The sequence below is a fragment of the Ambystoma mexicanum genome, chromosome 10 (genome assembly GCF_040938575.1).
Source record: "Ambystoma mexicanum isolate Mex_15411 chromosome 10, UKY_AmexF1_1, whole genome shotgun sequence".
In the NCBI taxonomy this organism is placed as follows: Eukaryota; Metazoa; Chordata; class Amphibia; order Caudata; family Ambystomatidae; genus Ambystoma; species Ambystoma mexicanum.
In genome coordinates, this window is record NC_090932.1 from 853655403 (window position 1) to 853670933 (window position 15531).

Here is a 15531-nt window from a genome sequence, read left to right on the forward strand (position 1 = left end):
ATTATCGATTGATATAGTTATAAGACACCTTTAGACCAACAGCACAAAGTAACTCTAGGCCTTCGGTAAGATCACAAGTCCTTTCGCCATTCCGGCTGAGTAGACTGAGAAGCTCCCCGTGGACAATGATAGAGTAAAACTTCAAAAATCTGCAGTGGGTCTGAAGGAACCCGCCTTTCCAAGCATAACCCTTCTCATTCCCATGGGCAGCGGATCGGACGAAAACCTTACAAGCGGGAAGAGAAGGGGTGGTGATCCCGAAGTTCCAGAGAGGAAAAGATGCGATTGGTGAGTGAAGCAATAAAACTCCGTACTTTGGCAAATGTTGTGTAGGCATTAGAGCCAGTAAGGGAAAGGTAACGGTGGGCGGCAGAGAAAAATAAAGTAGTTAGAAGTAGAGAAGACTGTGTGTATGTATATATATATATATATATATATATATATATATATATATATATATATATATATATAGGGTAATGACTCAAGCATAAGAAATAAAGAGTGGATACCGGGGGGGCACCTGAGACAAAACGTAAGGATTACCAGGGGGGCACCTGAGACAAAACGTAAGGATTACCAGGGGGGCACCTGAGACAAAACGTAAGGATTTGCCTTGTTCCTGCGCTTTAAAGAGTGGTCAGAAGGAACGTGAACCCAGAGCCCACAGTGGGGGGACAATTTAGGCTACAGTGACGATTAAAGACGGCATCAAAGGGGTTAGTTCACATCCCATGACGGGGTATTGATTAGAAGGCAGGTATATGTATGACCAGCTGGTGTCCGTCTAGTCTGTCGAGTGTCTGTCATATGTGTCTTGTTGTATGTCAAATGTAAAATAGTTGTATTAATGATTGGTTGAAATGCATTTTGGCTTTGCGCGATTCTGTAACTAAGAGGGAATCGCCATTGAATAGATGGGTTTTGAGTAAATTGTTGGCACAAAATTTGGCGGGAAAAGATTGGATTGGAGCTTGCGTATGTGGTGCTCGCTCATTCCATTGGAAGGTTGAAGAACTGTGTAAATACTGTTAGTGATGAAATTAAAAATGGAGGAAGTTACCCTGCTTGCACATTTGTGCATGCAACTGCCCAAGCATGCACTAAAGCTGAAGAAATACAGCCAGGAGTGGGTTAAGGGTACCGCCAATAAGATGTTTGCGCCGTGGCCCCAGAACGGGACACTCTGTAAGGCTGTTTTACAGCACATGACTACCTTCCTACACGCCACATATTCGGGCAAGAAGTTAGAGAAACGTCTTGCTATTCTGGAGTTGTGGAAAATGTTTGAAGAAACGAAGGTGGAAGAACCACCCACAGACTGGATACTAAATGTATGTACAGAGGGGGGTGAGATGCCTACGCGCAACCTGCCCCACCTGAGCCAGTCATTGAAGGAAGCAAGTCAGAGGATCTTTACCCACTAAGAGAACTTAAAGCAGCCACAGGGTGTAGCAACCCCGCATATGAGTCGCCTACGTACGTACAGTAGTGATGATAATAAGGGAAAAGAACAGGAAAACAATATCGCCTCCGCAGTCTCAAGGGACAAAGAGAGATGCGAAGATAAAGGGAAAGATTGGGCACGGAGTTGTGCACCTCCAGATAAGGAGAAAGAGGGAAATAAACATAAAGGAAATGAAGGTAGAGGTGATAAGATAGCAATCCCGAAAGACGAATGGATGGGAGGTCAAATATTACTGAAGTTAGATGGAAAAGGAAGTGATGATTTGAGGTCAAGGGAGAAATCTGATGAGACGCAAAGGGGAGAGAAAGAGAAAGGGATGGAAGAAAGATATGAAAGGACTAGAAAGAAAGATAGGCTAAGGCGAGAACAACTATATCGCGAAGAGCAAGGAATACCGCACAGTCGCACACAGTACGCAGCCTATAAAAGGTACAGGCAGAACATGTTAAGGTTGGAGGAAGAAAGGAGAGTGCACGAAAGGAAAGTAAAAAAGCGGGAAGATGAGGAAAGTAGAAGGGCAAAAGAACGTAGAAATTACCGGATGAGGGAAGTAGATAAGGCTAGGGAAAAAGCAAAGAAGCGAAATGAAATAGACGAGGAAATAGAATGTAAGCACAGACAGAGGGTATGGGATCTTGAATACTTGGAGTGGGAAGTGATTAAACCCAATCCTACAGTAGAATGGGAAGACATAGAAGAATTATTTCCTGCAAGCGATGCAGTACCAGGTGCAAGCGGGACAAATATTGAAGATGGCTTCGACACCAAAAGCATCAGGGAAACGATCGATAAAATATACGACAAGATGGGACTAGAGCAGATATCCGATGGGGGAAGGGAAGATGAGCGCTTAGAGAGCACTCAGCTATATGACACTGAGGATGGCACCCGAAGTAGTGGGAGCAGGGGACTGTGCTTAGACAGGCTGGAGATGGGGCAAAACGAGGAAGATGCTAGGAGTTGTGTAAACTGGGAGTACTCAGAATCTGACTCTGGTGGGGAAACAGAGGATATGGCACATGAAGAAGGGAGACAGTGCGAAAAACAGCTCCCAGGGGACCGAGGGGTACGATGGTCAGACATTAGCGGGTCCACAAGTAGGGCACCGAAGTCTGCCGCACAGTCCGGCCGCCATGAGGGAACACTGCACGGTCAGAGGGGGGCGTCAGCACCTGCCTATGCAGACAGACTAAGGGCATTGCCAGGTAGACAGCAAGGTGGGAATGCCCCCTCAGCAATAGACCAGAGAGCTACGGGGAAAGAGAAGGAGGACTGTGCATTCCAATTCCTGTTGCTAGAAAAAGGGGGAGCAAGAGCACAATATATTCCATGGCCACACATGGACCAAGAGAATCTTAAAAATAAGCTTCCAAAGCTGACATCGGGAGCCAGAAAGTGGATACACGAGTTAGAGAAAATGATGGGGGGGTCACCTTAGCTATATGGGACATTAAGGGCCTCCTAATTGCCATACTTGTTGAAAGAGCAGATGATGTATGGACACGGGCAGGATATCCTAGGGTAACCCTAACTAACACCTCCCATGACGGAGCTCCGTTTAATAACTGCTATATCCAGACACTTCTGATATGGGGGCTATAATGACTCAAAAAATGAAAGAGTCAGAGGACCCGTTGATTTATATCCAGAATTTTCAGGACGCGTGGGTGCTCAAAACGCATGAGTCTTGGACGAAATCTATCCCTGTATTCTACCACATATTATGCCAGGGGTGGCCTGAACCAGTGCAGAAGCAGCTTAAAAAAATGGTAGGAGTAGAAGCAAAACCATGGGCCAAAATACACTTGACAATCGCACACTACTGTAGATTGTTGCAAGAAAAGAATCGGAAAAAGAAGGCAACTCGTAAGGGCAAGGAGGCAAAGCTGGTGCAAAAGAAGCTCTCGAAGTATGCTCTTGAGGGAGCCATGCTCACCAGCCCAGCCGAACCAAATGCACAACAAGCGACCAACCCATTGCAGAATAATCAGGGTAACGCAGGATTTTACCCAAGAGGAAGGAGTTTTGGAGGAAGAGGATGGCAGAGTAATCAAGGAGGGTTTCGAGGTAACCAGGGAGGCTTTCAGAATAATCAAACTGGGTTTCAGAACACGCAGATGGGCGGTCCAGCTATGCCAGATGGACAGATGGCCCGACCACCACCAGCGTGTTGGCTGTGTGGAATGACAGGACATGTGGCACGCATGTGCAGAAGCCAAGGCATGTGGCAAAACAGCCAAGGGATGGGGGCAGGCATGGTGAATCAGCCTGCCGTCCCGCAACCGGGCAGTGCACAAAATTACACAGTGCAGCCGCAGGCGACAGGCGTGCAGCAAGGTGCACAGCAAGTGGTTCAACCACCGAACATGGGGAACTTGCCGCAGGGACAACCCCAGCAGGCACCACTGCAAATGTCACAGGGCACTAGCTCCGGAGGGGGAGTTAACCCTGGGACTGGGTAAATCAACAAGTATACAGTGGGCCAAACTTCTATATAAAATAGGACAGCTCACAGGGGACTCTGATGTGCTCTATCCTATCAGTGACACCAGACCCTAACAGGGAACCAAGGGTGAATGTCACCATAGGGGGGAAAGAATATTCCTTCTTAGTTGACAAGGGTGCAACGCGCTCGTGCATATGAGAAGGCAAGTTTTCCTTGTCCGGCGAGACTATAGATACTCAGTTTCACTGGAGCTCATAGTAGAGTTCCCTTTACAGACGCACTCCCAGTTTCAGTGGGAGAGCACAAAATGAATGTACCCCTATTGTATTCACGTCAGACCTCAGTAAATATTCTGGGCCGAGACCTGATGGCTCAATTAAACATGACCATCTTGTTTACCAAGAATCATATAGTGTGCTCCACTCCAGGAATGCATTATTCAAACGTGTCCGAAATGATCAGCGCATACTCAGGACGTATAGCCATGAGAGCTGTACCGTAAGAGCCAGAAGTCTTTGCATATGGCGTGCAGGTGCTTATGGCGGGACTGCCAGGCCTCGAAGGCAAAACTATGATAACCCCTGATGAGTTTCTGTTCAGACCAAGAATACGCATGCACGAAGAGGAGGGGCAAGTATTTCCCTTAATGATGCAATCTGCTGCAGTGCGAGGAAAGTGGTATTTGTCGAAGTATATGATGACGAAGGCAGACAATGGTGTGCAATTATCGCCATTGAAGAAGGGTATCGAGAGACTGACATCACTGATGACGATCTGTTCGAAGAGCACCCTGACCTACAGGAGACAAGAGTGGAAGTTAGTCTCACATTGTTGGAATCGAAATAATATTATGCCTCCTATTGCAGTATTTGAATGTGTGTTGGCCTACGCCAAGTTGTCTAAAATATCGTGTAAATAGATTCCGCGGCAAGGTCTTGACCTTAACGAAAACTGAGTAAGTCGCCATCTTGGATTTAGCTGCCATCTTAGGTCCTCTTGTAAAGTGGAAGTCACCCTGAACATCAAAATGGAGGCCGAATGACATTCCGAGTGAGATTCTGGCCGTTGTGACCTCCACACACATGAATAAGTAATATGCCTGCAGGCCACTTGTCAGGGTCGCGAACTGAGACCTTGTCCTATCCCTGACCTATGTGTAAATGAACAACTATCAGCGGAACTGATCAAAATGCATACATTATGGGATTGACCTGGCAAGGAACCCTAGGCCTGGTCTTAAGAATGGTTAACCCACGAGGGGGTTGGCCAGAGCTGGATAAAGAGTATAAAAACACAAGTATTCCAATGTACGGTCTCTCAAACTAACGCAGTGAACTCTCGTTGAAGTTCGTTATGTTACTCTGAGAGCCGAATAGCTATCTGTTTGTCAATTGACTTTTTGGTAACTGTTGTAGCTTTTAAATAAAGCACTTTGTATGTTCTTTGTAACCTGTGTTGGTGTGTTTCCTTTGGGCTTCCCAGCCTCGTGTCAATTTCCTTGTTTTCACAACATTTTGGGTCAAAATGATCAGACGGGAGGTGCCACAGAGAATGATGCTGGTACGTCCTGAATACTTTGAGGACGACATGGCCCAAGTGCCTGCCGTTGTATGAACTACAGGGCCCTATGATGTAGGCCTCCTGAAGGGGGCAGGTGAAGTAAAAATCAAACTGAAACCAGGAGTGATTTTGCCACAAGCACGACAATACCCCATGTCCAGAGAGGTAGATGAAGGAATCGCAAAGACAATTTCTGCCATGATGGAGCAGGGCATCCTAGTGACGTCGGAATCACCTTGCAACACAGTGATTTATCCTGTCAAAAAACAAAGGGAGGGTCCTGGCGTTTAATCCAAGATTTACGAGTATTAAACGATATAGTTGAAGCCGAGTTCCCTCTAGTCCCCAACCCATCCACCATACTGTGTAATATACCCACTGAGGCAAAATATTTCACAGTGATTGATTTGAAAAACACATTTTTCTCAATTCCACTGCACCGTGACTCTCAGGACCTGACGTCATTTACCTTCAGGCAAATGCGCCTGAAAAGTACGAGGTTGCCACAGGGGTATTGTGAGTCCCCGTCCATTTTCAACAGAGTCCTGCAAATGGACCTAGGCAATATTGCGGTGGACAGTGTTGTTTTGCAGTACGTAGATGACATTCTGATCTGCAGCACCACTGAAGAGCAATGTAGGCACGACTCTGTCCAGCTGTTGACTATTTTGGCTGAAAAGGGATACAAAGTTGATAAGGAAAAGTTGCAGTACTGTCAACAAGAAGTGTTGTACATAGGGCAACTGATCTCACATGAGGGGAAAAAGGTAACCCCAGAAAGGGCTGAAGCTATCATGAACACGGGCAAGCTGCGCACGATAAAACAAATGCAAAGCTTCTTAGGCCTATGCAATTATGTCAGAGCATGGGTCTTTGACTACAGCTCGTATACCAAGCGCTTGCTTCAGGCTTTAAAGAAAGCCCAGGCAACAAAAGGATAAATTGAATGGACTGAGGCAATGGAGAAAGGGTTTGCAGAACTCAAGGGGGCAATTTGTAAGGCCCCAGTTCTCGGGATTCCTAATTATGCAGAGGAATTCTACCTGCTCTCACACTCTGATGGTAATCTTATGACGGCAGTGCTCGCGCAGCGAACCTCGCTGGGGTACAAGCCCTTAGCATATTACAGCGGGAGTCTGGACCCGGTCATGAAGGGCCACTTCCCATGCAAACAAAACCTAGCTGCTGCCGCATTCGCTGTCGAAAAGGCGTCATCCATTGTGATGGGGGTGCTCCATGACATTGTATGTTGAGCACTCACTGTTTGCCATACTAGAGAAGCCAAAGGGCACACTGACATCTCAGAGAGTATCCGCCTATGAGGTGATCATCTCTAATCCATCGATCAAAATAGTGCGATGTAAAACTGTAAACCCTGCTACGTTCATAGCTGAGCCAGTCACAGAGGGAGAACCTATACACGACTGTGCGAGCTATGAGGAATTCTATGATGAGATCCCCAAGGTAAAGGAAAATGCCCTGGCAAGTGGAGAGATCGTCTTTATTGATGGGTCTTCAAGAAACGACCAAAAAGACGGACAAAGGTATTCAGGCGTGGCCGTGGTAAAACACCTAAAGAATGGGATGTTTTGAGTACTCGTTAGTGCACGAATACCATCCCACTATTCTGCGCAAGCTGCAGAACTGCTGGCACTGATACTCGCCATTGAGAATCATGCAGACCAGGAAGTAACTGTGTACAATAACTCAGCCTGTGTGACGTCCACAGTACATGCAGGACTAGCACGCTGGAAAAGGAGGGGCTACATCCGAGCAGACGGCACACCAGGGCAACATGCAGCCTTATTGGACAGGCTGATGAAAGCACTACAGCTCCCAGTGGGCATAGCGGTCGTGAAATGCGCCGCTCATACCAAGGGGACAGATTTCGTGTCACGTGGAAACCATGATGCGGACACGGAAGCCAAGCGTATGGCATCCAAGAGTGAAACAATCATGGACGTGGTGGTGGCACGTACCCATGAGCGGATGATGGTAGCGCGAGCCACACCAGAAACCTATAGCAATATGGGGCAGGCTCAGCTAGTAGAGCTCCAGGGGGAGGAACCTCAGGAGGAGAAAAATGTGTGGAAGCGTCGAGGGTGTTCTTTAAACCCCTTTGATGGGTTCTGGAGGCAAGACAGCACTGGTAAACCAGTAATGCCTGTCGCCCTTCTAAAGGTAGCTTTAGCACAACTGCACTACCCCATCCACATGACAAAAGAAAATCTTGCTGCAACGCTCGCAGAAGACTGGTTCACACTGAATTTAGCAGAGCATGTTGCATTTTTCATGGTGAACTGCATTACCTGGATCACATTCAGGGAGGCGATGAATTATAAAGTTTTTCCCGTGTTATTTGAAACAATGTTTTAACACACATGAACACTTATTGGGATCCACCTTTTCAGTGTGGAGGCTGATCCTTATTCTGGTACCATTTAATGGGTTACCTCAAAGGACAATTTTCACTGAAGAGGCGAAACTAGCGAGAAAAAATGCCTTTCTGCAAAGCCAACAAACGGGTGGAAGACAGTTTAGAGGCAACAGATCGGGCTCCTCCAACAATTTCAGTATGAGCTCAGATGACGATCCTAGGGCACAACAACATCAATCAGCCACAACAGGCCATTCTCGGAACAACCAGGGACAAGGGCGAGGCACTAACAATGTTAGTTTTTTAGGCCAATACAGGAACCAACAAGGGAGACCACGGTGGTAACCGTTCTCCCCAATGACAACCCTCAGCCATGGAAAAGGATTCCAACAACCGAACTTTCACTAGTCATGAACCTGTCATCACATGTACTCACAGAAGCAGAAAGAAATATCCTGGAAAAAGGACTCTTTCGTACCAACTGCCCGGTATGACCCATTCCAAACACGAATTGAAATAAGACAACTGATCAGGAAAATAAGATTAAAACAATTCTTTCAAGACACCATAGAAATTGAAAAAGAAACTGGAAAATTCACAGACCTCCGTCCAGCCTCACAATTTTTTCCACCTACTGAAAGTAATACCCCAGAGTGCAACATCTTTGAACAAGCACTCCTTAAAAAACTAGAAATAATGGAAAAAGAACACAAATTCATACACAACAACTACAGTAAAGCGGAAGCAGAATCCTTAAAAACACTGGCAAATGATGACACAATAATAATCAAGCCAGCAGACAAGGGAGGAGCCATGGTTCTTATGGATTTACACAACTACCAGCAGATGGTTAACACCCTGGTACAAGATCCGACCAGCTACAGAATCCTTCCCTGTGACCCCACCCCATCTTTACGAAGACTGATTGCACCTATTGTGGAAGAGGATCTAAATGAGGAGTACATCAACGAAAAAGAAGCCTCTTTCCTTACACCGACACATCCAAGGTTACCAGCGTTCTACGCATTACCAAAGGTGCATAAAGGAATAACACCCATACCTGGAAGATCTATAGTATCAATTCAATTCTGGGACCCCCGTCCCAATATGTAAACAGATTTCTACGTGACAGGATTCCCAAGATGACATGTTATGTAAAAGATTCAACGGCCATACTAAATATGCTTTCCACTCTCACCTTTAACGGAACCAACCAATGGCTATTCACAATGGACATCGAGGCATTGTATACCAGTATTCCCCAGCAGGAGACAGTCAAAATGGTAAGAAGAACTCTGATTAATGACCAGAGTTTAGCCCAAGGACATGCGGGCTTCGTCACTGAACTTGCAAAAATAGCCCTAAACAGAAACTTCTTCATTCTTGAAAATACATTCTTTCAGCAGATCTCCGGGACAGCAATGGGTGCAACCTTCGCGCCCAGTCTAGCAAATCTTTATGTCGAACATTTTGAAAAGGAATTTGTGTATGAAGACACAAACCCCTATCGGGATAAAATAAAGGTCTGCATAACGTACATTGGCGATGTCCTCATGATATTTGAAGGAACAGAACAAGAACTAACAGCATTTCACCAGTGGCTGAATAACTGCAATGATCATCTGAAATTCATTCACCATTGAGGCCAACAGGACAGAGACACACTTCCTAGACCTCCAAATCACCAACCAAGGAAATGACTGCTGGCACGAGTCTACAAAAAAGACACCGATAGAAATTCACTGCTACAGTACAACAGCTACCACTCAAGAGCCCTGAGGGACAACCTCCCCTTTGGTCAATTTCTCCGATATCGCAGGACATGTACAAGATTGGAAGACTTCAAAGAACAATCTGGGGCTCTCAAAAAACAACTGAAAAAAAGAGGTTACCCAAAAAGAATCATCAATGACGCATGCAAAAGGGCAAAGAATATACCGAGAGAAATCACCCTCCAACAACACAAAAAAGATGAAAAAAGAGAAGAAATAACAGCAGTAATGAGCTATTCCCTCATGTTCAATTGCATCAAGAGAGAAATAAAAAAAACTTTGGCCCATCCTAAACACAGGCTCCAGCTCCTTGGCTTTACCATCCTTTGCCATTAAGAGACGCAGAAACCTAAGGGATGGCTTGGCACACACCATGAAAGAACCAAGCGATAATGAGGCAGAGAATACAATTTGGGGAGCAAATAAACCAATGGGACATTGCTCCATGTGCGCCCAAACTTCAAGAAGCAAATCCATTGAGATCAGATGGCACACACCATGGCAACAAAGGAGCTTCACCAACTGTAAATCCAAAGGGGTAATCTACCTCATCACGTGCCCATGCACCCTTCGATACGTGGGCATGACAACGAGGGACGTGAAAAAAAGACTTATTGAACATAAATCATGCATTTGAACAAAAAAGCTGGCAGCCCCCCCTTGTGAATCACTTTGTCAAAAAAGGTCACACACAAGAAGACTTCACGTGGACCATCCTGAAAAAACTAACACCACCTAGAAGAGGCGGGGATTTTGGAAAAATGCTCCTCAAACGAGAACAACTTTGGATCTTTAGACTCAATACAGAGAAAAATGGATTAAACGAAGAAATCCCGTGGAACAATTTGGCTCTAATGAGATGAACACGCAACACGGAACAATTTGCGCTAATAGGATTAATGTGTAAAAAAGAATGTCAAGAAACACCATATTTGACACTGTCTATCGGGGGCACAGCCTGATGTGACATGAATGATAAATTATATCCCATACATATGTGGAACCTACTCTCCGCAGTCAACTGGTGCCAGTGCTCCCAAAAACACAATAACCCCAAAAATTCTAAAATCTATTTTTTTATAAAGAAATCAAAACCATAACCATTCCTTTGGCTTCGGACCACCATCAGCACAGCATCACTGACAAAGGCAGAAGGTGAACACATATGTATGAGGCACAAGTCAGCCATGGACATTATTTTTACATTATTTTAAGAATAAGATAACAAGTTCACTGTATTGTATATAAGAGCTCCCACTAGAACTACACAAATTTAAGATATTATGAGGCTACCGCCTCAGCAATCCTGCAGTCTATAACAAGACTACTTTATGCAAAGCCCATATCCTCTGAAATGGTCTAAAGTCACTCCAAAATGGCCGCCATGAAGGAGGATCATCAACAGCAACAACGGACCACTTATAAGTGTCCTCGTTGCTGGGCAACGGTTGCAAAAACAGAGCAACAACTTTGGCGTCCCGCAGACACAAGTAGCCGCTTGTGACATATGGTGAGTGGCACTAGCTTTCAAAAAGAAATGCCTCCTATTCGAACATAGGCAGTAGTATGCCACCCCTGCTTTTGTGCACGCATTGGCAATTGTAAATTTGGTTCATGTCCCTCCCAAAAGAACTTCTTTATAGAACCAAAATTCCTCACGTCTGACCGCGAGCTGCCATTTGGCAGCAGCGCACACGAATGGAATAAGAACTGTCATCACCATTCCAAAGTATTTAGGCGCACCCCAGCGGGCCAAAAATGCTCTCTATATATTTTTTTTTCACTGCGCACGAACGCAAGCGGTGGTATCCCTCCACAGCCTCTGCACATACGATCGCGCCTTCTAATTACACTCATGCTCTTCTCAATAGAAGGCAGCTTCCCTATAGAACGGAGATTCCTCGCGCTCGACTGCGAGCTGCCACATTGACAGCCGCGTACCCGAATGGAACAAGAGCCATGATTACTATTTACAGATAGTCAGGCGCACACCGGCGTCCTGACTGCAGGCCACCCCCATTTAAAAAGATTGCGCTAAACACAAAAGGATGTCCTTGCACCATGCGCAATGATCCCATTACGACTAACTTGTGACTACAGCACCACTTGGTCGCCTGTGGGCAATACCTAACAAAACGCCTTGTTGCTGTTTTACAGGACTTGAGATACGCATGGCCACAGACGCATACATCAAAAGATCCGGCTGACAGCCTGTACTCCAGAACCTATATAAGGTAATCACCAGTAGCCAATATATGTCTCTATATAGCCAAAATAGCCACATGACTGTTCAGATATTAGTTCATCAATTAAATTGGTTAAAATCAATAGAAAGCACTTTAGAATAAGACTAAGATTAACCAAAAGGAATTATAGTGACCTCAAGACCTAAAACCCATTTCGGTTTCATTTCTCTTAGGTAGATGGGATGAAAGTGTCTGCGACCCTCCCCAACCCTTGATCTCATTGAGACAAAGCTAAAATCACGGTCCTGAAGAAGATAACTAGCCTTCATCAAAACCGGTCGACCACTTTTTAACCAAGGATATCCCAGAAACCAACCAGGGATACCCCGTGAACTAGACCATACAACTTTGTACTATGGATGAAGTTCCTTGTTTTTAAAATTTCTTCTATGAAAATTTCATTTGATTTTCGAATAACCATCGAGTGATCTATAACCCGGGGACCACACACTTCCTATGAAGGTCAATAAAAGAAAAAACAGTTCCTCTCTGAAATGTGGCCCCAAGTTCTTTTGAAACAACACAACTAACTCCGAAATGGGTGGCAGTCCCATACACCCCACGCCTAAGGACAGAAGTCCCCATATACTATGAGGAATCTCCTGTGAAAATTGTCCTTTGAGGTCACCCATTAAATGGTACCAGAATAAGGATCAGCCTCCACACTGAAAAGGTGGATCCCAATAAGTGTTCATGTGTGTTAAAAAAAAAAAAAAAAAGAACTGCATTACCTGCCAGCAGTTCATCGCTGGGCACACATTAAAAGTAGTGAGAGGAATCATTCCCAGACCAAATTGACCATTCCAGCACTTGCATATCGACTATGTCGACCTGATTCGAGTGTGCAACTGGTGCAGGTATTTAATTGTGGTGGTGTGTCCATTCTCTAGATGGATAGAAGCAGGTCCCTGGACACACCCCAATGCTACCTAAGTAATGAGATCAGATAACAGGGCTCACTTTGCAAATTCAGTTTTCGAACAGATTAGCTTATTGCTTGGTATAGAGCACAAGTTCTCGTTGGCGTATCATCCTAAGGGGAACGGGATATGTGAACAGATCAATGGCTTGCTTAAGGAGAGCATAGCCAAGTTGAAGCTCACACTAAAGAAGGGATGGCTGCACTGTCTACCATTGGCATTGTATGCACTTCGGAACCAACCAGGATCTGACCATCATCTCACCCCGCACGAGATAGTTACAGGCACAAGGATGAGGACCCCTCTTACCCCCGAGATAGAGCTAGTTGTGATTCCCAGCTGACTACAGAGGTCCTGGGAACAGAGATGCAAAAGTACCTAGACTGTATGACATCCAGCACCTCTGTCATTACAGGCCAGCTGCAGCGACAGCGAAAAGGGGACGGCGCAGCACGAAACACAACAGGAAGTGCTGAAGCAGGTGCAGCTCAAATCCTTTGTTCTCCCCTCGTCTTCCCTGGTGATGCAGTATTGGTGAGAATCCACACAAGAAAAAGGTGGGACGAGCCAAGAATTAATGGCCCCTTTATCGTAGAGGACTGCACCCTGTCCGCCGTCAAGCTCCAGGGCAGAAGAGCGTGGATCTTTCTAAATGACATTACACCCTAGGCAGGAGAGAGCCCTCCAGTTACATCTAACTGCGAAGAATCTACAGACAACGGGGAAGAACCTCAGCACATGCAGACAAGATCCATGGTGAGGAAGAAGGACACATTAGCAGCAAAACAAATGGCAAAAGGATCCAGTAACATTGTGGCTTTCAAAGCAAGACATTTTTCTCAAACCAAGTGAAGAATGATAAAAGGACAATAATATGGACATTCTGTGCAGTCAAAGTTGCAGAGCAAAAGAAGAGAATCGCACATCCAAAGCTGCAAGAACGCTACTCATATGAACGTAAAGCCACACAAAGCATTGGAAAAGCCCTAAAACTTTGATAAGCGGAAAATAAGACATTTCTGAGAACCAAAAACAATATCCTGAAGCAACCAGCACCAAGACTTTGTCATAAAACTTATGGTATCCCCCAGGAGAAATATTACAAAGGATGTGCTTTCCTATTTTCGGCTAGTATTAGAGACATAATCCATCACTTGTAGGGAGAGACACCAGCATCCCAGATTTCATTCAAAATCCAGCTAACAGGAAGATAATACGGCAACTACTGACGGTCCTCGCAGAGGCTTTTTCCGAAGTGCCAGAGTACTGGGAATAAGGACACAAATGCTTCCACCTCAAGTGATCATCGATGAACTGACATACACCTTGTTTTTCCGAATCATAGAGGAGTGGCCAGGACTTGTCGGGAGAACCACAGATACCCCAACCTTTATCAGGAATCCCAGAAACAACGAATTCCTAAACCAAGTACGGTACAAACTGAATTACGTGGTTGCAATCCACGCAACAGGAAAGTGTAAAAACTGTTCACGTCACAAGAAAGGCCTGTGATCTAGACACCAGAAAATCACAGCGAATGTCATTGTCACCAGAAGACAGCAGATACGCATACCAAGCCTTCTTCCACCTCATTGAGAACTTTCCAGAACTAGTGGGCAGACCCAATAATGTTGACGTACCCACATTCCTCAGAGACCCAGTAAAGAACGCACAATTAAACAAACTCCTCAGAGCTATCATAACGCAACTGAGAAGCAATTACGGACATCCACTGCTAAGGAGAGCCTTAGAAGGAGGAGATCAACAATTAAACTTTTCGTCAACCTTCCGCCGTAGAACAGATCGAGGAGAGAGACACTGTTCTTCAACTTGTCGCTGAGAGACCGAGTGAAAGGAGCGAACACAAGAACTTCACCATCCTATTTTCCTTTTCCTTCATTTTTCTCATTTTTTCCTATTTTTTCATATGTTTACTTTTATTTTTGTTTTTATTTTTACAACATTTTATTTTTGTGTGATTTTTAGCAGTTCCATCTTTTCATTCTTTCACATTGAGCAAGTTCCAGCATGTCCTCAGGACCAAGGCAAATTCGCGGCATTCATTGGGACCTCGCCTATTATCAATATGCATAATGAATGTGATGCACCAAAGTGCTAGCCTAACCCTTTTCCATAATCTAACGCAGGAACTGTACTGAGTACCCAGAGACTACCATTGTCACTCACATGAGGGGGGACATTTGGAGAAGCACTCGTCCCTCTAATAGTAACAAACTCTCAAAATACGAGACCAGAGCAAAAGAAGGAAGAAATAATTGACTATGAATTCATTCCAAATGGAGGCCCAGAACAGTAACTTTGTTTTACCCCCAACAGAAGGGTGCCCCCACTTCCCTGGAAGAAAATGCTGCAAATTGTCGTTCCGATCGATTGTGTGTATATGTACAGTTATTATTATTGTTTTTCTGTCATTAACAATCAGAACTGCTTTCTTTATTGGTGCGCGAAGTGCCCCAATCTCAGTGCACCCACCAGATAATGAACATCTGGGGCCTACGAAAGCACCTAGACCCTATATAGTCATCCAAGTCCCAAGAAAACCTGAAAATAAAAGTAACAAACTCAATTTAAATGTTATAAGCAATGATTTAGACAGCTTTTGAGGTAACAAATGAAGAGAAAATCTGGAGAAAGGGTCAGCACGGAATGAATGAAAATGCTGCACTGACCACTGCACGCACCCACACACAGGATGCACACAGACAAGGGCAAGTGTCAATGGGT